The 22,330-nt window shown below is 43.8% G+C and overlaps 2 long non-coding RNA genes across 2 annotated transcripts in view; one reads left to right on the plus strand and one right to left on the minus strand.

Moving 5' to 3' along the window:
• Positions 1–6,728: 6,728 nt before the first annotated feature.
• Positions 6,729–18,994, minus strand: LOC138745249 (uncharacterized). The gene is made up of 3 exons (XR_011346099.1): positions 17,160–18,994; positions 16,575–16,875; positions 6,729–6,846 (listed from the first exon to the last, which is right to left on the minus strand). It is a non-coding gene; the product is annotated as an uncharacterized lncRNA (long non-coding RNA).
• LOC138745250 (uncharacterized) overlaps positions 18,712–22,330 on the plus strand; it is a 53,085-nt gene continuing 49,466 nt past the window's right edge. The window contains exon 1 of the long non-coding RNA XR_011346100.1: positions 18,712–18,982. This is a non-coding gene — a long non-coding RNA (uncharacterized lncRNA). The remainder of the gene's footprint in view (positions 18,983–22,330) is intronic.

Below are 22,330 nucleotides of genomic sequence, written 5' to 3' on the forward strand. Positions count from 1 at the left end.
CAACCTTCTACACTGTCTACAACATCTCTACCTCTGTGTCATCCCCTGACGTACCCACCCTTCCACTCCCATCATCATTCATAAAAATCACAAAGAGCAGGGGTCCCAGAGCAGATCCCTTTGGAGCGCCACTAGTCATTGTTCCATCTACTACTACCCTCTGTTTTCTGCAGACAAGCCAATTCTGAATCCACACAGCCAAGGCTCCATGGATCCCATGCCTCCTGACGTTCTAAATGAGGCCACTGTGACGACCTTGTCAAGCACCTTACTAAAATCCACGTGCAGCACATACAGACCTTGACCTTCATCTATTTCCTTTGACACCTTCTCGAAATACTCAATTTGACTCGTGATGCAGGATCTGCTCCTCACAAAACTATTCATTAGTTTCCCCAGCATGTTTGTGCATTGCCCTCGGACCCAGCATCTGCAGACTTCCTGGCCAGTCCCTCCCTTACCCCTTCCCAGAGCTTCCGCATCCATTACAACATTAAGCATTGCTGCCCAGTATTGCCCAGTACAGACCTTTGTTAACGTTCTCCACAACCAACTAACCCTTACCCGTACCACACCCATAACTATGGGTGGATTAAATATCCAATTAACTTCTTTCTGAATTAATGCATCAGGAATTTGATGTTGATTCCAATTTTGAATAACTTTTCATAATTCTCGTTCAGCTCCTTTCAATTTAGATCCATTATCAGAACATAATTCTTTTACTTGACCACGTCTAGGAATAAAACACCAAAGAACATTAATAAAAGAGTCTGTATCAAGCAATGTCGCTGCTTCAATATGAATTGCTCTCATAGTCAAACAAGTGAAAATAACTCCATATCGTTTTTCAACACTTCGTCCTCACTTTACTTGCAAAGGACCAAAATAATCAATGTCCACGGATGTAAATGGGAATTCATCAGGTGAAACTCTGTCCTGTGGTAAATCTGCCATTTGTTGTTGTCCAGGTTTTCATTCTCTCTGTTAGTCACAAAGAGATGAAACCTCATGATTTCATTATTAATATATTTAAGCACTGATGATCTATCAGTCCAAAACACAGGATCTGCTAACTCCATCTGTAATTCTCTTCTTAACATAGCGTCCATTTTGCTCACCACAGTAGCAACAGTCAATTCCATTCAAGGTCTTGTGACTGACTTTAATGGAGCCACTCTGGCTTTTCCCTTTACAAATCCACCATCTACTCGCACCTGGTTATTTCACAGGACTCAGTAACTGACAGGATCAAAACCATCTTCACTTACATCAGAAAAATGGTGTAACTGAGCAAATGTGGCCACTCCAAAGTCTGTTGACGTCAAAACTTCCAAGTATTTGAAGACGCTCAATCTAATTTTTCCAATCTTGTGTAATGGATTCTGGATTAGTTTCATCCCATCCAAATTTTCTTCTGCACAAAACTGGTATTTGGCCAGGCTGATCATTAGGCTGAATTCGGCCAGTCGGGAGAAGAAGGTGTGCAGGTGAGACTTGTGTTGTGCCCAGTCTCTGCTGGCGACAAGAATGTCATCCAGATAAATGAACACGAAATTCAAATCCCTGCGCACCGTATTCATGAGGTGCTGGAAGGTCTGGGCGGTGTTCTTGAGCCTGAAAGGCATGCATAAAAATTCGAACAAGCCAAAGGGGGTGATGATGGCCGTTTTGGGGATGTCCTCGGGGTGCAATGGGATTTGATGATACACGCACACCAGATCGACCTTGGAGAATACTCTCACACCATGCAGATTGGCCATAAAGTCCTGAATGTGAGGGATGGGGTAACGGTCAGGTACTGTCGTGTCATTAAGCCATCGATAATCTATGCAGGGTCGCCAGCCATCGGAGGCTTTTGGGAAAAGGTGGAGCAGCGAGGCCCAAGGACTGTCGGAGCGACGAATGATCCCCAGTTCCTGCATATGCGAGAACTCCTCTTTCGCTATCTGGAGCTTATCTGGCGGGTTCAACAGTAATGTACGATAAACTGTATCAGACACTGTTACACCAGGTTCACAGTTGGGAGAATATTTAACGGTGATATACAGTAGACTTTGGTAGATACTGTGACACCAAGTTTTCAGTAGTGAGAAGGTTTAACAGTGATGTACAATAAACTGTGGAATATACTGTGATTCCAAGTTTACAGCGGGGAGAAGGCTGAACTGTGATGTACGATAAATGGTGGCAAAAACAGTGAAAAATGGGTCAACGTGGGGAGAATGTTTAACGGTGATGTACAGTTGACTTTGGCAGATACTATGACACTGTGGTCACAGTCCTGAGAAGGTTAAACAGAGATGTATGGTAGAATAAGGCAGATTCTGTGACTCCAGGTTTATAGTGGTGAGAAGGTTTAAAAATGATGTACAATAAACTGTGGCAGATACTGTGAAACCTGTTTCACAGTGGGGAGGAGGTTAATGGTGATGTACAGGAGACTACGTAGATACATTGATATTGGGCTCAGAGTGGGAAAAAAAAGCTTTATTGGCGATGTATGGGAAACTGAGACAGTTACTGTACACCGGGTTCATAGTGGGGAAAATGTTTAACAGAGTTGTACGATAACCTTTGGCGAATAAAGTGACACCAGCTTCATATTGGGGAGAATTTTTAATGATGATGTACACTAAACAGTGGCAGATACAGTAACACCAGGCTCACATTGAGGAGAAGGTTTACTGGTGATGTACGGGAGACTGGCAGGCTCTGTAACACCGAGTTCACAGTAGTGAGAAGGTATAATAGTGATGTACGATAAACTGTGGCAGATACAGTAAAACTGGACTCACAATGGGGAGAAGGTTTAATGGTGATGTGTGGTAAACTTAGGCTGATACTTTAACACCAAGTTAACAGGGGGAGAAGGTTTAACGTTGATGAACGCTAGATTGAGGCATAAGCTAAGAGACAGCATTCACAGTAATGTGAAGGTTTAACAGTGATTTACTATAAACTGTGTCAGATACTATGACAAGATGGCGCAGAGGGTAGACGTGTGGTTCCACCCATCCCCAGTTAGACTATTAAATGCTCGATTTTAAAAGTTGTAAAAGTGATTAAAAATACTGTTTATAGGCTTTGGAATTGTGGAGGATCAAAATAGCTACAAATAAGAAAAAATCGAAAACTCAGTTCCAGAAGAAATTACCTTACAAAAGAGTTGAAGAATTGAGGCCGAATTCAAGTTGAAGCAACGGAGTTGTCGACTGGAGTCCCCAAGCCTCAGACGACTCCTGCCCGGCTAAGTATTTCGTCGGCGCCAGCTTAGCGATGAGTTCAGCGGTTTCGACTTGTGCACTCGTGAACACAGGCGTGAGGGTGAGCCAGCTGAATGAGGACAGGCACGTGAGCCTGCAGCATTGCCTGGTGGTCAGGAGAGGTACAGTGTAACATCAGAAGACGCACCTGTGCAGTCGGTAGCCCTACCGGGCATGCACAGTGTGTCGAGGGTCCACAAACCTTTGGAGAAGGTGTGGGATGTGGGGGAGCCTGGGCGACGGTGAACTGACGAGGTCGGCACACTGTGCCAGGTGTCCAGACCTGCAGCAGCTCCAGAAGAGGACCTATTGCTATGGAGGAAGAAGATGCTCAACTTCATTAGAATTTGAAGAACTGGGGACTGTGGCAAAAGAAGGTCAGCCTCAAATGGAGGTGATGGATCCTGGACTGGATTCTGTGTTTCCAATTCTGGAAGGGATTGCTCAGCTCATGGAAGATATGTCAAATATATCAATGCAAATGACTCATCAGATGACTCAAGGATTTTCAGAAATGAAAACTAAAATGAACACTGTGTGTGAAGAAATAACTTTTATGAAGCAAGATATTAATGTAGTTAAGAGTGATGTTACGAGATGGACACGATCAGTGGATACTGTGCAAAATCATTTTAAAAAGATTGAGGAGGCTTTCTTGAATGCAAGAGTCAAGTGGAGCGTAATAGAGAAAAAATGGAAATAGTGGAAGATCCTTTTGTAGATTGGGGGATTCAGAAGAAGGAATTATTGAAGAAGTTTGACTCATTAGAAAACCAATGTCGTAGAAATAATGTTAAGATAGTAGGTTTTCCAGAAGATATGGAAGGTTCGGATCCAGTGAAGGTTTTGAAGAAATGGATCCCAGAAGTGTAGGGCAGCTAATTTGTTCCAGATGGACTGGAATTAGATCGAGCGAACAGAGAGTTAAGGAAGAAACCGTTTCCAGGACAATTACCACGAGCAGTTTAGATTCGCTGTTTTAAATATCAAGACAGAGAGATGATCCTCCGATTGGTGGTGCAGAAAACACGGCAAAATCAGGCTCCAATAATGGTTCAAAATAATAGGGTTTTTTTAATGCAGATCTGAGTCAAGAAATTATCAGAAGAGATTGAGAATTTAATTCAGCCTCAGAAGAATTGTGGCGAAAGGGATAAAAATTTGGTTTTCGTTATGCGGCAGTATTGAAAGATTTTTATGGGAATTTTCAATCTCTGTTTTTTGATGATGACCATGATCCTTTAATATTTGCTAATTCATTGTCAGATGTTCGAGGAAATGGGTGATCGTCACCATTGTCACCGAAGAGAAGGGTCAATGGGAATGAAAATGGAAAGATTGGAAAATATGGAAAGAATGGGAAAAAAGTTGAATTGATGCAAAGTCTTCTCGATATTGAAGATCCTGAACAATCAGTGGGACTGGAATCACTGGGTTGAATGTTTTTGTTTCAGGACTTTGTGAAAGTCTGACTGGGGGTGGGTGACACTGAGTCCTTTAGTCACCTGCCACTTGTGGACTTTACCATACCCAGATTTTTAGGGGGCTACTACTTTTGAGTAACTTGTTTTGGGATTGATTTTTCTCTTTTTTTTGGAATTTTTAAAATAGGTGGGATTTGAATACAGCGAGACTTAGAAGGGGTGCATTATTTTATAGTAGGATTCACAATTGTGAGAAGGTTTTACAGTGATATACTATGAACTGTGTCAGATACTGTGACACCAGGTTCACATGAGAATAAGGTTTAATGGTGAAGTACGGTATGTTGAGGTAGATAAAGTGATACCAGGTGCACAATGGGGATAATGTTTAACGGTGATGTATGGTAGACTGAGGCAGATACAGTGACACCAGGTTCACATTGGGGAGAAGGTTTAATGGTGATATACGGGAGACTGAGGCAGATACTCTGCCACCAGGTTCACAGCTGGAGAATGATCAACAATGATGTATGGTAGACTGAGACAGTTACTGTGACTCTGGGTTCACAGAAGTGAGAAAGTTGAAAAGTAATGTCCGATAAACTGTGTCAGATACTGTGATACCAGGTTCACATGGGGAGAAGGTTTAACGGTGATCTACGGTATGTTGAAGTAGATAATGTGACACCAGGTGCATAGTGGGGATAAAGTTCAACAATGATGTACGGTAGACTGAGACAGTTACTGTGACGCTGGGTTCACAGCAGTGAAAAGGTTTAACAGTAATCTACGATAAACTGTGTCAGATACAGTGACACCCATTCACAGATGTGTAAAGGTTTAACGATGATGTATGGTAGACTGATAAGAGATAATGAGACAATGGGTTCACAACATTAACAAGGTTCAACAGTCATGTACGATAAACTGTGTGAGATACTGCGACACCAGGTTCAGAGTGGGGAGATGTTTTAACGGTAAAGTACAGTAGACTTTGGCATATACTGTGACACTGAGTTCAGGGCAGTAAGAAGGCTTAATGGTCATGTACATTAAACTGAGGGAGATACTTTAACACCAGGTTCACAGGAGGAAAAGGTTTAATGTTTATGAACGGTAGACTGAGGCAGAAAATGTGAGATGGATTCCACAGGAGTAAGAAGGTTTAACAGTGATTGACTTAAAACTGTGTCAGATACTGTGACATCATGTTCACATTGGGGAGAATGTTTAACAGTGATGTACGGTAAATTGAGATGGATACCGTGACACCGGGTGCACAGTGGGGAAGAGGTTTATCAGTGATATACGATAGACTGAGATCAATACTGTGACACCAAGTTCACAATAGTGAGAAGGTTTAACGGTGATGTACGGTAGACTGAGGCAGATACTGTGACACCAGGTTTACGGGGAGAATGTTTAATGGTGATATACTGTAAATTGAGATATATACCGTGACACCAGGTTCACAGTGGGGAGAAGGTTTAACGGTGATGGACTGTAGACTGAGGCAGATTCTATTACACCAGGTTCACAGGGGGGAGAAGGTTTAACGGTGATATACTGTAAATTCAGATATATACCGTGACACCAGGTTCACAGTGGGGAGAAGGTTTAACGGTGATGGACGGTAGACTGAGGCAGATTCTATTACACCAGGTTCACAGGGGGGAGAAAGTTTAACAGTGATGTACGATAGACTGAGGCAGAAACTTTGAGACAGGATTCACATTCGTGAGAAGGTTTAACATTGATGTACGATTAACAGTGTCAGATACTTTGACATCAGGTTCATATTGGGGAGAAGGTTTAACGGTGATGTACAGTAGAGAGAGGCAGATACTGTTATACCAGGCTCATTGATTTGTTCATTTATCGTAATTATAAACATTAACTTCCAAACATTCCATAAACTTCAATTCTAATCAGATTTTGTTCATTTAAATAGGTCACCACTAAAAGCCCAAATCGTTTGGTCTCTTAAGTAGACTGCACAAAATGAAATTCTTTACCTGGGTTTGGTTCAACGGCACTTCAGTCTGCTTCATTATTTTTTCAGCCCCTCGTTTTGTGTTTAATGCTTTGCCCACCCGATTCGCCAAATGGGCATCCAACTCTGTCTTCTCAGCTTGACCCAACGTCTCCTCTGTAAACTTAAGCAAACCAAGGAGACCAAAGTTAAAATTTTCACATTGGCATTTTCAAACACAAAAATGACGCTGTGAGTTGCAATTTCACATCAAAATCCCACTTGCTAAACTTGCAAGCAACTGAATTGCATCGAACAGCTGGAAAATTGCAAGAGAACTGCTTGGTTAAAGTAAAAATTCCACCCAGTCACCCCATTAAAGGCCTCCAAGTTAACAACAGATAGCAACCTGAAAGTTAAATACAAAGATCTGTATCAGGAATATTAACAGGCTTTTAAAAAAAAATAATTTCCACTATTGAAAGAAAACTCCTCAGGGAACACCAGGCTCTTGTTGAACAATTCCTGTTGTATTCCTCAAAATGGTTTGAATTTTGATTTCAAGCAGAGTCATTTGGTGAGATTGTTGGTCCAGAACAAACCCTGCCCACACACTCCCTTAAATACCTGCAAAGTCGTGGCTCAGCTCTGCTCCATGCTAAAGCTCTCAAGCTTTTCTGAAGAGATAACAGACTTCAGATGCTGGTACGTTGAATCACAAAAACATTAATTCTTCCCTGAACAACAAACCTCTATCTGAAAACCAACAAGAACCTTCCCGAGTGGTAAATATCAACAAGACATAATATCATGTAACCGTACATGTCTTTGACTGTACTAGTTGGAGTACAGAAGGATAAGGGGGACCTCAGAGGCATTTAAAATGCTGGAAGGCCTGGACAGAGTACATATGGCAAAGATGTTTCCATTGGTAGGGGATTCTAGGACAGGAGAGCATAATTTCTGGATAAAAGGGTGTCAATTTAAAATAAATGTGGAAAAATTGATTTTGTCAATGGGTCGTGAAACCCATGTGAGGTCATTGGATGTATTTAAGGCAGAGATTAACAGGTATTTGATATGTCAAAGAATTAAGGGTAACGGGGAGAGAGCTGGGCAGTGGGGCTGAGTGGAAGAATGGTGGAACAGACTCAACGGGCCTACTTCTGCTCCTATATCTTGTGATCTATATCCTGCTGGAGACCTAGACAACCCTCCTCTTGCATTCCATTCTTAGAAAACAGTCTGCATCGTGGTTTTATGTCACATGAACCCATTTCCGATTGAATCCCATGTTACAAATAACCCAATGGAAATTCTGCATTGAGAGGACTGCAGCTTCCTCATTTTAAAAATTGTTATGGAGCAGCTCAAATGAGATTTCTTGCTTCTTTATTTGAAAGGGTTAAAATAGAATCAAATAAAATAGGAGAGGGAAAAGCAGAAGAATTTATGTACAACTGGGAATCAAAATTAATGGTTGGTGATAAAGATACACAATTGTTGAAACATTTGATTAATATATGGAATAAAATAAATGATGTAATTGGTGTAAGTGGATGTACATCACCCAGAATTGCTTTGATTCAAAATCCTCATTTCTTTTTCAAAGGATCATCAATTTCTGGATAGCGGGTTTCGTAAGGGAATTATAAATGTTGAAGATTGTTATGAAAGGGGTCAATTAATGTCATTTGAGCAACTGAGAAATAAATATCGTATACTCATCGCAAGTTTTTTTGCTATTTCCAACTTAGAGCATATTTGAAGGATAAGTTAGGACCAACCATGTTGTACTGAAATAGAAATTCTTTATAAGAGGAATTGTTAAAAAAAAATATTTGATGATGTCATCTTTATTACAAGTAGGAACTTTTAAATGAGGAGTTCATAAGTTGAGACAAAGGTGGGAAATGGATCTGAATAATTTAATTGATTGGCAAATATGGGGACATCCGTATAAGGATCTCAATGCAAGACATAAATTAGTTCAGTATAATTGTTTTTACATCAGTCATGTCAGCAGATGTCAGCAAGGATTTTATCTGAAAGCTGCACCTCGAGTCAGGTGATTCAGGCTATTGGATTTGAAAAGCTCCTCAGGAAGCTGATTTCCAATAGAGATCACATGATCCAGGGGAGTTGCATTAATTCACTTCAACTCAGCAGTCTGGAACTATTGACCAGAGTTCCACACTGCAGCAGTGAGGAAGGAATTCACAACTAGTTTTTTTTCCACAGTTACTTCTTTCACCAGTGAAATTGAATAGAATAAAATCAGAATTATCAGATCAATGTTTTAGGTGTGGTGAAGATGTTGCAACTTTCTTGCATTCAACTTATCTTTGTCCTAATGCAAGATCTTTTTGGGGAGAATTACAATATTAATGGAACAAGTTATAGGAGATATTTTTCCGCAGAATCTGACCTTATTTTTATTCGGAAATATTGAAGGAACAAGGTTCATCAGTGATGTACGATATACTGTGGCAGATACTGTAACACTGGGTTCACAGCAATGAGAAAGGTTAACAGTGATGTACAATAAACAACAGCAGATGCTGTGGCATCAAGTCAACAATGGGGAAAAGGTTTAATGGTGATGTACGATATAATATGGCAAATACAGTGTCACTGGATTAACAGTTGAGAGATAGATCAACGGTGATGTACGGTAGACTGAGCCAGATACTGTGACACCAGTTACACAGTGGGGAGAAAGTTTAACAGTGATATACAGTAGACAGAGGCAGGTACTGTGACACCGAGTTCACAGTAGTGAGAAGGTTTAAGAGTGATGTACAATAAACTGTGGCAGATACTGTGACAACAGGTTCACAGTGGGGAAGAAGTTTAACGATGATTCACGTCACACTGTTGCATATTCAGTGACACTGTGTTCACAGTGTGGAGAACGTTTAATGGTGATGTACGGTAGACTGGGACAGAAACTGTGACACTGGGTTCAGAGCAGTTAAAAGGTTTAACAGTGATGTATATACAGGATCACAGTGAGGTGTAGGTATAATGGGGATAGAAACATAGAAACATAGAAGATAGGAGCAGGAGTAGGTCATTCGACCCTTCGAGCCTGCTCCGCCATTCAACGAGATCATGGCTGATCTTAAAGTTCTGTACCCCGTCCCCGCTTTCTCTCCGTAACCTTTAATACCCTTATACTGAAGAAATATATCTAATTCCCTCTTAAATATATTTAATGAACCTGCCTCTACTGCCCTCTGTGGCAATGAATTCTACAGATTCACCACCATCTGGGTAAAGAAATTCCTCCTCATCTCGGTCCTAAATGGTTTGCCTATTATCCTCAAACCATGGCCCCGGGTTCTGGATTTTCCCATCCTTGGAAACATCCCATCTGCATCCATTCTGTCCGGTCCTGCCAGAATTTTATATGTCTCTATGAGATCCCCTCTCAATCTTCTAAACTCCAGCAAGTACAATCTCAATTTGCTCAATCTTTCCTCATAAGTCTTTCCTGCCATTCCAGGAATCAGCCTGGTGAATCGCCTCTGCACTCCCTCCATTGCAAGAACATCCTTCCTTAGATAAGGTGACCAAAACTGCACACATTACTCCAGGTGGGGTATCACCAAGGCCCTGTACAGCTGCAGTAAGGTATCCTTGTTCCTGTACTCAAACCCTCTTTATATGAAGGCCACATACCATTTGCCTTTTTAACCGCCTGCTGTACCTGCATGCTCGCCTTCAGAGACTGGTGTACAAGTACCCCTAGGTCTCTCTGCACTTCCCCATCTCTTAATCTATTGCCATTCAAATAGTAATCTGTCCTCCGGTTTGTATTACCAAAGTGGATAACCTCACATTTATCCACATTATAGTGCATTTGCCATGTATCTGCCCAGTCCCTCAATTTATCCAAATCACACTGGAGCTTCCTGACCCCCTCTTCCGTGCACACAACCCCTCCTAGCTTAGTGTCATCTGCAAATTTGGAGATATTAAAACCAATCCCCTCATCCAGATCATTAATGTAAATTGTGAACAGCTGGGGTCCCAGTACAGATCCCTGTGGCACCCCACTGGTCACCGCCTGCCACTCAGAAAACAAGCCATTTATCCCAACTCTCTGTCTTCTACCTGCCAGCCAGTTCTCAATCCACATCAATACTTTGCCCCCAATCCCATGAGCCTTGATTTTGGAAGCCAGTCGTTTATGCGGGACCTTATTGAAGGCCTTTTGGAAGTCCAGGTACACCACATCCACTGGCTCTCCCCCATCTATTTTACCTGTCACCATCTCAAAGAATTCCAATAGATTTGTCAAACACAATTTACCTTTTGTAAATCCATGTTGACTCTGTCCGATCCCTTCTCTGCTAGTCATATGCTCCGCTATTACCTCCTTAATAATGGATTCCATAATTTTGCTCACTACTGAAGTAAGGCTCTACGGCCTATAATTCCCTGCTTTTTCTCTACCCCCCTTTTTAAATAGTGGGGTAACATTAGCTACCCTCCAATCCATGGGCACTGATCCTGAGTCTATTGAGTTCTGGAAAATAATTCTTAAAGCATCTGCTATCTGAATGGCCACTTCCTTAAGTACCCTAGGATGTAGATTTTCAGGCCCTTGGGATTTATCTGCCTTCAATCCCATAAATTTCTCAAGACCATGTCCTTAGAGATACTGATTTCTTTCAGTTCCTCCCTTGCATTAGTCTCTATGTTTCCCAACATCCTTGGGAGATTATTTGTATCCTCTCTTTTGAAAACAGAATGATTTCTAGAATTGATTATTTTTTAATTTCAGCACATTTGCAGGATAGGGTTACATCTGTGGATTATAAGGCAAGACTGGTTTCGGACCATTGATTATTATTATTAGAATATCAGAGTTGACAGGATGTTCAGAGAGCTCCAAGATGGAGATTCAATACTATGTTACTGCAAAAAACGGAATTTATTAGTTATTTAAAACAACAAATTGAGGTTTTTATTAGTAATAATACTAATTCTGTTTCTAGTCAATTTGTTTTATTGGATGCAATGAAAGCTTTTTTACGAGGTCAAATTATTAGTTATGCTTCTAAAGTAAAGAAAGAGAGAATTAAAGAGATTGAAGATTTAGAGAAAAAGATAACTGTTACTGAAAAAGAATTTCAAAAAAAATGCTACTGAAACGCAAAAGAATCAGTTAACTAATTTAAAATTTAAATATAATGAATTACAAACTTATCGGTTTGAATGTTTAATGAACCGAACTAAACATAAATTTTATGAATGGGGTGAGAAATCTTATAAAGTTTTGTCATGGCAGTTAAAAAAGGAACAATTATGTAGAATTATACCAGTAATTAGAAAGAAATCGGGTATTAATTTTAGTCAAAAGGAAATTAATGAGGAATTTTGTAATTTTTATTAAAAATTATGTACTTCAGAATGTAAAGATGTAACTGAGGATGCTATAGATTCTTTTTTGAAAAATATTAAATTGCCACAATTGAATCAAGAAGACAGACAGGAGTTAGATAAATCCTTTACAGAAAAGGAAATAGAAACGGCCATAAGAGATATGCCAAATGGAAAGGCACCTGGTGAAGATGGGTTTTCTATAGAGTTTTATAAATCTTTTTATGCTGATATATTTCCTATATATAAGGATGTTTTACAACAAATTTATGACACTTTTCGATTACCCAAGTCTTGTTCCAATGCAATAATTACAGTTATACCAAAAAAAGATAAAGTTCCTTTACAGGTTTCTTCTTAGTTTTGCCAGGGTGGGGTCCATACAGGAGCCTGATAACAGCAGGGAACCCGTGGAAGGGGATGGAGGGCATTCGATTGTGCACCAGCAGGACACTGCTGAGGGTACGGATTCCCTCGGGCTCTCGAGGGTAGAAGGCGCTGGTTATTCCAATGGTTTAGGTGAGGCAGGGTCCAAATTAGAGCTGGCGCAGGTCATCAAGGGTCGACATAACAGGTGCCTGGAACTGTCATGAGGATACTAAGGGCTGGTAGAGGTAGGTAAGGAGGGGGTAGTTGTGTTCCGACGAGGGATTGCTGAGTGAGAGGCCACATGGATGGGACTTTGAGACAAGGGGCCTCTGACTGTCCAGGGATGGGGCCTGTAATTAGACCCGCAGACATCCAGCACACAGCATCTTTGACCCACTACCATCAGGAAGGAGATATGGAGGAACAAAATCAGGCTGACAGGCAGGGAAATAATTTCTTCCCACAGGCCGTGAGATTGACAAAGCAATGCGAGTTGAATGGGTCCGTGGAATGAAAAGGTTGAGAGGGATATGGACTGTTTGCAAGCAGCTTGGCCATCAGAAAAGATGGGCTAAAAGGACTGTTTCGGAGTTGTCTATCTGGACCAGTCTTTTGAATTGAATATTTAAAAAATTCATGACAGGCTGGACTATCATTTTAGATGGTGATTTTAGATTGACACATGCAGCCCGGAAACAGGCCTTTTCAGCCTATGAGCCACAACCACTCAATTACACCAATGACCTACAACCCCCGGTACATTTTAAATGGTGGAAGGACCAGGAGCAACTGGTGGAAATGCACGCAGACACAGGAAGAATGTAGAACTCCCCAGAGACAGTGTCAAATTTGAACCCGGCTTGCTGCCCCCTTAACAGCGTTGTTCTAACCGCGACGCTAACCTTGCCACACTCAATGATTCCCAGGATTCTACCTCCTACTTTCCATGAGCTGTGATTGCTACCAAATCCAGGGCCCTTGTTTCCCTGAGGCTCTGACCCCTCCCCAGTGACTCTGTCCCCAATGCCTCTCATTGGCCGGATGATCATCACTCTCTTTCCTGGCTCTCACCCAAACTTTTTCACCCCAATTCCACCACCTACAACTCCCTTGTCATGTTCCACCCATTTACCCATAGGACCAAGTGTAACGAGGTGGGGGCAGGTCCAGGCTGTAGTCACATAGCTTGTCGAAGGACAAGTGAGAGCAGGAGTCCTGAGGCAAGAGGTGGAGAGCAGTGTGTACTGTGGCAGCCAGCTGTACAGGGGCACAGTCTCCAGGGTGTGGGGAGAGAGAGAGGACTCGCTCAGATGGGACAGATGTCCCAGTGCAAAGGTTTAGGGAACTCCCCAGCTCGGTGAAGGACTGGGATGCTGCCACTGGCAAGGAGATTGGACCTCTGCCCTCTCCATATCTCCACCGTCTTGGGGTCCTAGGAGTAGCACAGGTTCTAAGGCCTGTCGGTGGGGGAAGGGGAGGTGCAGGAACTGGGGTGAGGCAGTTCTGATGCATGATCGATTTGAGATGGGCCAAGTGAGAGTATCGGTTCAGTGGGAGGACAGACATGATGGGGAATGGGCCTTTGGGACAGGCCCAGGGGAGGGCTGGGGCTTCAGGATGAGTCTTGTGGGGAGGCGGGGGCTTTGGGGACCAGCCAGTGAAGGACAATGGCTTTGGGAATGGACCTGGCGGGGGTCAGGGGCTTTGGGGAGGGAAAAGTGGGGAATAGGGTTTGTGGGAGGACCTGTTGGACAAAAGAATTAGTGACAGACCGAGTTGGGAATGGTATTGTGGACGGACTCAGAGGGAGATTGGATTTTGTTTGGACCCGGTGGTGATGCGATTGGTAACGGATCCAATGGGGGATGGTATTGGGGACTGATCCGGCGGTGGACGGTATTGGGGTTGGACCCAGTGGGGGAAGAGATTAGGGATGGATGCAGCGGGGGAATGGATTGGGGATGGACTTGTCGGGTGACGGGATTTTGGATGGACCCAGCGAGGACAGGATTGGGGATGGACCCGGCAGGGAACGGTATTTGGGACAGATCCGGCAGGGGACGGTATTGGGGTTGGACCCAGTGCAGACATGATTGTGGATGGTCCCGGCGAGGGATAATATTGAGGATCGACCTGGTGGAGAGTTTTGGAGATGGACCCGGTGGGGAATGGACCCGGCAGGGGACTGCATTGACTCCGTCTTCAATGCCTGACACAATCTTTACCGAATGATCACAGCCGGCTGATCACCGCTCTCTTTCCCAGGTTTCACCCAAACTTTCTTACCCCAATTCCATGACCTACAACCCCCTCGTCATGTCCCACCCACTTACCCACAGGGCCAAGGGTAATGAGGAGGGGGAAGCTCCTGGCTGTAGTCACACAGCTCATTGAAGGACAAGTGGGAGCAGGAGTCCTGGGACAAGAGTTGAAGGGCAGTGTGTACTGTAGCAGCCAACTGAATTGGGCCACATTCTCCAGGGTGGGGGGAGAGAGAGGCCTGGCTCAGATGGGTCAATTGACCCAGTGCCAAGGGTCAGGGGATTCCCCAATTTGGTGAAGGTATGGAATGCTGCCACCAGGAAGGAGATGGATCACTGCCCTCCCCACATCTCCACTGTCTGGGTGTCCCAGGAGCAGCTCTGATTCCAAGGCCTGTGGGTGGGGAAGGGGGAGGTTCAAGAACTGGGGTGGGGTAGTTGTGATGGGTGATCGATTGGAGAGGGTCCCAGTGAGGGAACCGGTCTGGTGGGAGGACAGACCTGATGGCGATGGGCCTTTGGTTGCAGATCAATTGGGGTGGGGGTGCGGGGACGGGCTGGGCATGTTGAGGGACAGTGGCTTGTTTAAGGTCTTGGTGGGAGACAGGAGCTCTGGGGACAGTCCAAGCAATGGGCGGAGCATTGGGGACAGGCCCAGTGGGGGACAGAGGCTTTGGGGACGGGACTGGTGGGGGATAGGGACTTTATTGACAGGATCGGGGGTGAACAGGGTTTTGGGGACGATCTCAGCAGGGGAGGGGTTTGGGGATGGGCCTGGTGGGAGATGGGGGCTTTGGGGATGGGCCTGGTGGGTGACAGGGGACAGTATTGAGGATGGACCCAGAGGACGGAGACCACCCCTGGATCTCCAGTTCACCATCGGGTCACTCATCTTGGCCCACGAACCTGCTTTGATCTGCGGGAACCTGAATTCGATGCAGTTGAGGTTCATCTCCCAGATATGCTCCTCGGCTGAGAAACCACCTTCACCTCTGGCTCGGGGTGGGGGCAGCAGGAGGGTGACAAGGGGAGGGGATACAGTGTATGCCTACCAGGTCAGGGACATAGGATGAGCCCAAGAACTGGGGTGGTGGTGAAGGCTGAAACCTTCGGGGCATTTAAGAGTCTCTGAGTCACATGGATGAAAGAAGAATGGAGGGTTATGAGGGAGGAAGGGGTTAGTTATTTTTATTTTGGTTGGAATACATCGGTCGGCACAACATCGAGGGCCGAAATGCTTGTACTGTGCTCTCGTGTTCTACGTTAAACCTGTCAGTCTTTCAGCAAGCGGAGATGTTGGGGAGGGAACGCTGCCAACTGGCACATTCCAGGCTGCAGGAGTACATGCTGAGGGATGGATGGAGGCTTGGCACAGCCAAAACGAAGGCACTATGGGGATGGATCATAACCCTCTCATTACCGGGGCATTGAGAGGCTGAGACCAAGGGGAACTCCTCCAACAGCAGAGGGGAGCTGTAACCACACGGTATCAAAGTGGTGGCAATGAAGGTAAACAGAGACGTATGCAGCAATATGTAGTGAAGGGAATATCTGGATACAACAGGAGGAGGAGAAAAGACTTGGAACAGCCTTCCTCTTTGGAAATAATTTGTGAATAAAGTCAATTTCGCTGAGTGGTGGGGGGTGGGTGGTGGTAGTGGGATGAGAAAAGCCCTACTCAGTCAACTTTACTTCATGAGATACTTTCTCCGATCCAGGAAATCTCTTCTGCACCCACTCCAAAGTACAACCTCAAATTTATTACCCTTGGATAGCACAAGTACGACCTGATAAAACAGAGTTCTTGGGGTAAACACACGCAAACACACAACCAAGCCCTCACACAACAGACAAATAATACATGTGGAGCATGTCCAGAAAAATAACTCACTATTGTTGAATATATAGCAGAGTGGAGGAGTATTTGTATGAGCAGCTCATCAATTGTTCCACGTTCTCCCTGTTTGGAGGAAGCAGCTGTTCCTGGGCCTCGTGGTACCGGCTCTAAAATTCCTGGATCTCTTTCCCAACAGGAATAGCTGGATGATGCTGTTGGCCGGGTGAAGGGGTCCTCGATGATTTTGTCAATGATCGTAGTGGATCACATTGATATTTGGGGTGGTGGGGGGGTGGGCGGCAGGAGGGTGTCCCCAGTGTTGCTCTAGGCCTCTTTAGGTCCAGTGGAATGTCTTCTGATCATTTAAAAAAAATATTTGTAAATCCACAAAGAATTCACACAATTAATAATAATACAAATCAAATATAAATACATGTTAAAAGAAAGAATAAAGAAATCCCCCCCCCCCATAAACCACCCCATCCCCCCTCTATCCCCGTGCCAAAAGAAAAAAAGAAGAAAAATGAGGACAAGGGACCCCCCAAACAGGAGCGCCGATTACTTTAATGTTCCTTTTCATAAACTGAGGCCTTAAGGAGAAAGGGAATGTCAGAGTTTCATTTAAATATTCACACCCACCCTTTGTAAATATGGGCTCCATATTCTTCCACAATATATGGTTGTTGCGGCTCACTAACCGGGATGCAAACCAGTACACAAGATGGCTGACGAACGCAGTGACTGAGCAGATCCCACGAGAACCAACAACCTTCGTCCCAGGTGACATCCTGCACGGCGGGAAGCAATGAGCATTGGTGGGAACACCCACCAATCCGAGGCTGGCTCTGCCGTCTCAAAAGACCTGTCCTCAGCAGTGGGAGAGTATATAAGCAGAGCTGCCAGTTCAACAAACCAGTCTTTGACTTCGACTTCTTGGGTGTGTATCGTTCATTCCACACTTCACGGTAAGTGTGCTGGATATTGTTGCGAAGCAAGAGACTTTAACCATCGACCACCTCAAGCCAGCAAATTGGTCTCCACTCAGCCCCCATGACGCAGATATAGGCGATCAAAAGCAGCGAACAGCGCTCCAATCACTGGTTCTGGGGAGGTGGGGGATCATGCTAACTGGGATCCCCCCTGTGCACAAGATGACTGACGAACCTGATGACCACGCAGAGTCAACAGGGACCAACAACTTTCGACCCAGGGGACAACCCGCACAACAGTAATCAACAAGGACAGGAATACTGACTAATTGGAGGCCGGCGCTGATATGACATAATTCCAGTCGACAGCAGCAGGGAGAGAATAGAAGTAGAGCTGCCAGTGTAATAAAGGAGTCTTTAACTTTGATTTCTTGAGTGTGTGTCCTTCTTTCCACCCTTCACAGTAGCGCGCACACTCCAATTTCACATCGAATGGTCTTGCTCATCTTACATCGGGAGTCATGTGTCCAGTTTCCTTATCTGAAGAATGAGAAGTGCACAAAAATTATCAGATTTGTTTCTGGGATGTTTTAACCGGGTGATAGGAGGAACGTTTGAATATGGATCTCTTTCTCATTGGAAAAAAAGAAGATGGCCTTACAACATTATGAGGGGACACAGCAGCACGGATCGAGAGAGGATAATGCAAAGGAGCTGAACACCAAGTGTCACAATTTCCCAATAACTGATCAGCTGCTTGGACTTTAAGAAATGTCTTTAATGAAAATGTAATATCCTTGGAATTCTCTACCCTGTTGAAGGTTCATTTAAAATTGGGATCCATGGACATGTGATGAGTTTACTGTCATACACATTCGTAGAGGGATCAGATGCATCGAACTGAGATGCAGATACTTTGAAAAAAGTAACAGACATTAAATTGGAAGCGGTAATTAATTTGAAGGAAAGATTGAGAATAAATAGTCTCCCTTGTATTTCTTCAGATCAGAGGAATCCTGGAGCCAGGACAAAGTGATCTTATGAAATCTAAGGTTTTGATTGTTGTTGGGGTAGTTGTAAATGGATGGGCTGAAGGGGCTCCTGCTCCTTCGACTGCCTGTTTTCTGTCTTGCGAAGCTGATTGGGTGCACCTGTGTGTTCGCTCGCTCACTGATTGGTTGCTTCAGTTGCGCCAGCCAATGGGATGATTCGGAGGGGCTGCTATCTGATTGGACGCTGAAGTCGGGTTGGATTGATGGGCAGGTTCGCGGGTTGATTGGCTCGTGCAGTGGGGAGGCGGGACGTTGGCGGCGTCGTCGTCTGCTCGGGATCCATCGCGTCTCCGCGGGCGCTAAAGAGAAGTTGGCGACGGCGCCGGGATCATCCTCAGCCGCGCGGTCCAGGGAAAACGGGCAACCAGCAGCCCGCTGGGCCCCACCTGGGAGTGGCCGGTACCGGCCAGGTGTTTGAGTGGAGCCGAGGCGTCGGTGCGAGGCCTGATGGCGCCGACAGGGCGAGGCCGGAGTCCGCGAGGTAACTTGCAGAGGGAGGGGGCGGGGGCAGGAGCTTGGCAAGTCTGGTTGGCGCATGCGTGGTGAGTTCGCGCATGTGCGGCTGATTTGCATGTGCCGACGGGGCAACTCAGCGAACCGTTTGCGCAAGCGCATGCGCACAGAAATTAAGATGGTTGCCCCCAGCAGATGGACCCCGAAGCGTTGAGTCGATCCGCACATTTTGGGTCTTTCGTGTCCTGTGTCTCTGTTCTCGTTTGTCAAATCATTTGATTTTAAAAATAGGCTCTAAGACTTCAGGGCTCCTCGCACTGGGTCAAAACCCCGACTTGCGACCATTGTGGAATCTGATGATCATTTGGACTCCACTACGGTCGCAGGTCGGGGAGGACTTGTCGGGGTCATTGGGTCGCTAAGGAAGGGATGAAAAACCAATCTATTTTTCTTTGCTTCCCAATGCTCATAGAATGTGTCTGATTCCATCCGTTTTTCCTGTTGTAGCATCACATTCTTCATCAAGTTAGATGTTATTTTTTTTAAGTTGTGTCACTTGAACAATAATGCTCCAACCCTTATGATCCTGACGTACCATGTGTCTAAAATGTAATGTTTCTCAGTTACTTGTCCGAATGCCTTGAAAAATATAGGGACTTTGGTGTTAATAATACAGAGTCAAGATTTCACCAATCCTTTTGAATTTATGATCTCTGGGATTTCTGGTCATGTTTTCTGTTTAGTTTGGTGTATCTTGCAGACCTGTTTGGTTGCAGCAATAAGAAGTTATCGATTTGTAGCGTCCGCTGCAGCAGTGCTACCAAATAAAGAGACGTCCACACAAGGTGAGTGTAAAACAAAGACTGGGTTTACTGTTTTAAATTCCCTACGTCTGCTCGCTGGCCCGGCCACTTCTGGTGACGTACCCCTGACTTCCAGCAGTGACGTTGTTGCATCATTCTCTGGCCAGCTGGCAGCTACGCAGAAGTGAAGGGCTCCTAAGCCCATACATGGTGCTGGGCATGGGGTCCTTCTCGGTAGTGAAGGGGAGTGCGTGCCATCTTGGACTGTCCAAGTGTTGCAGTGATTTGGCTTTTTTTCCTCGCCCCGTCACTTGGTACACTACAATCTCAATGTTTTAAAGGGGGAAATTCTTTCAATGTTTCATTCACCTTTATTACAGAATTCTTCCTTGATTATCTGTGTAACATTGAATGTTAGGGTTTTCATGAACAGGGATCATGATTTTACTCATAAGTTGGTGAGCAAATTGATGGGACATTTTTTACTAATGCCCCATGGGAATCAAAATAAAAATGAAGTTATATAATTAGGAAGGTTTGTTGACTCTTTTTTTTAAGCAGGATGTCAGAATGATTTTCATCTTGCTTGCTTAATTAAAATGTGATTTGTCAGTTCTTAATGGCAACTGCCATATTGGCATTGCAAGGAGAGATGGGAAATGGGTCAGGTCCTTGTTGGTCCCAGTAATGCAACGTAGAAAGATGTCATGGGACTGAATGTGGTTTAGGGAGGGAGAGGGCATTAATTTTTAGGAAATGTATGTGGCCAGCCACCTATCAATATTTTCCTGAAATAGAAACTCCTGCTGGTAGAAGCCATTTCCTACTTTGAACAGGCCCAATGTCATTATCCACGAAGATATTGTTACGAGTCCAAAGGTTCCCAAAACCGAGAAGCAATATTCATTCATCAAGAAAATTGGTTTTTAAAACAGAAGATATTTTTAATCAAATTTAATCATGAAAATAGAATCAAACTTTAACTTAACTCTATACTTAACAAACCCAAATTAACCCCCTTCTAATTGTAAGTGCACAGGTTTGTAATGTGTTTAAATTTAAGAAAAGTTCTTTGGTTCACAGTTCAATCTCACTTCTCCTGCTTCCAAGTTTTCTGGATGCAGGCAATTCTGCTGTGCACAGAATGGAATGTGTATAAATTTCACCAGGATTTGGTGCTCGAAAGGTAAATGTTTACCACTCAGAATGGTTATTGTAGGGTTTTTAGAGAGAGATTTGTTGTTCCAGGATTTCCACAACTGAAGAACCACCATTAGTCACCTCAGTGTCTCACTGATGAACCTTGCCCCGTTAGGGTTTTCCAGATGGTAACTTCTTTCTCAAAGCTACTACAGAGTTCCATTTCTCTTATTCGAAACAACAGGAGTTCTTTCTTCTGCTCAAGCTATTGTTAGATAAACAAAACCTAGGAATAACTTTCCTGTAAGCACCCTGCAGATATGCACTTGTAGTCATCGTGGCTCCATTTACAAACAATGGTCATTCATTTTATGACATCAGTTTGATTAACACCTACTTGTGAATGTGAATAACATTCTCCAGAGATCTTCAATATTTCTTCAGTCTTTCAAATAAGATGGTTTAAAATGTATGTGTGTATGTATGTAACCTACTCTAAATCTTACTAAAATCCCAAATATTACCAAATTCTCCAAATATATTTATCTATTACAATATCACGAAATGAGCATTTAAGAGACTCTGAGACAGGCATACAAGGGTGAAAGAAAAACAGGGTTGTAGCGAACGCATAGCGCGGTATTACGAACCACCACCATCAGTTCACAGACTTACCTGACACATCACGGGCTAACAATGCTGGGCCCAAAAGTACAGTCAATGGACAAGATGAAGCCCCTGCTGAAAGGCACGGGGCGCTATTGGCTCGTAGCTTTAACCAGCTGGTCCTGTGGACCAGAAAGTTTTCACTAATATTCTCATTGACAGGCAGGGAATAAAAGGTCTGTGTATGTCTGCAATAAACCAGCCTTGAGTTGACTACCTTTGTGTGTGTTTGCCTTTATTGAGTAGCATCTACTGCAGTAGCTGCTACAGGGTATTATTTTTTTCTTAGAAATATCAAGATCAACACATTGTAGGCCAAAGGGCTTGTACCGTGCTGTAATATCCTGTTATTTCTGTTATTGCTTGACTTTGAATATCTCTTGTAAGCTCTGTGAAACTTCAATAATGTAGCAAATGTGCACAGCAACATTGCAGTCAGGAGTTTGTATCTCCTGGTTGACTTGAGCTTTTCTCTTTTTTACACAATGCTTTATAGTTCTGGTCAGTAAGAAAAGAAATATTGTGCATGTTGAATATGTCATTATGTCTGCAAGTAACACTGGAAAAGAGTCAGTAACACCAAGGTAAATAGCACCCTGAAGTGGCTGGTGCAATTTTCTGATGGGCACAAGTTATCATTCAGTGGCTACAGTGATGTGAAAATGTGGGTAAATTATTTTGTATATGATTTATACATGGAAAAATTAGCTGTTGTTTCTTCCAATTTCAGGTAGGTGTAGTTGCAAAGTGGGTAAGGATAGAAAATA

This window comes from Narcine bancroftii, chromosome 11 (genome assembly GCF_036971445.1).
Source record: "Narcine bancroftii isolate sNarBan1 chromosome 11, sNarBan1.hap1, whole genome shotgun sequence".
NCBI classification, from domain to species: Eukaryota; Metazoa; Chordata; class Chondrichthyes; order Torpediniformes; family Narcinidae; genus Narcine; species Narcine bancroftii.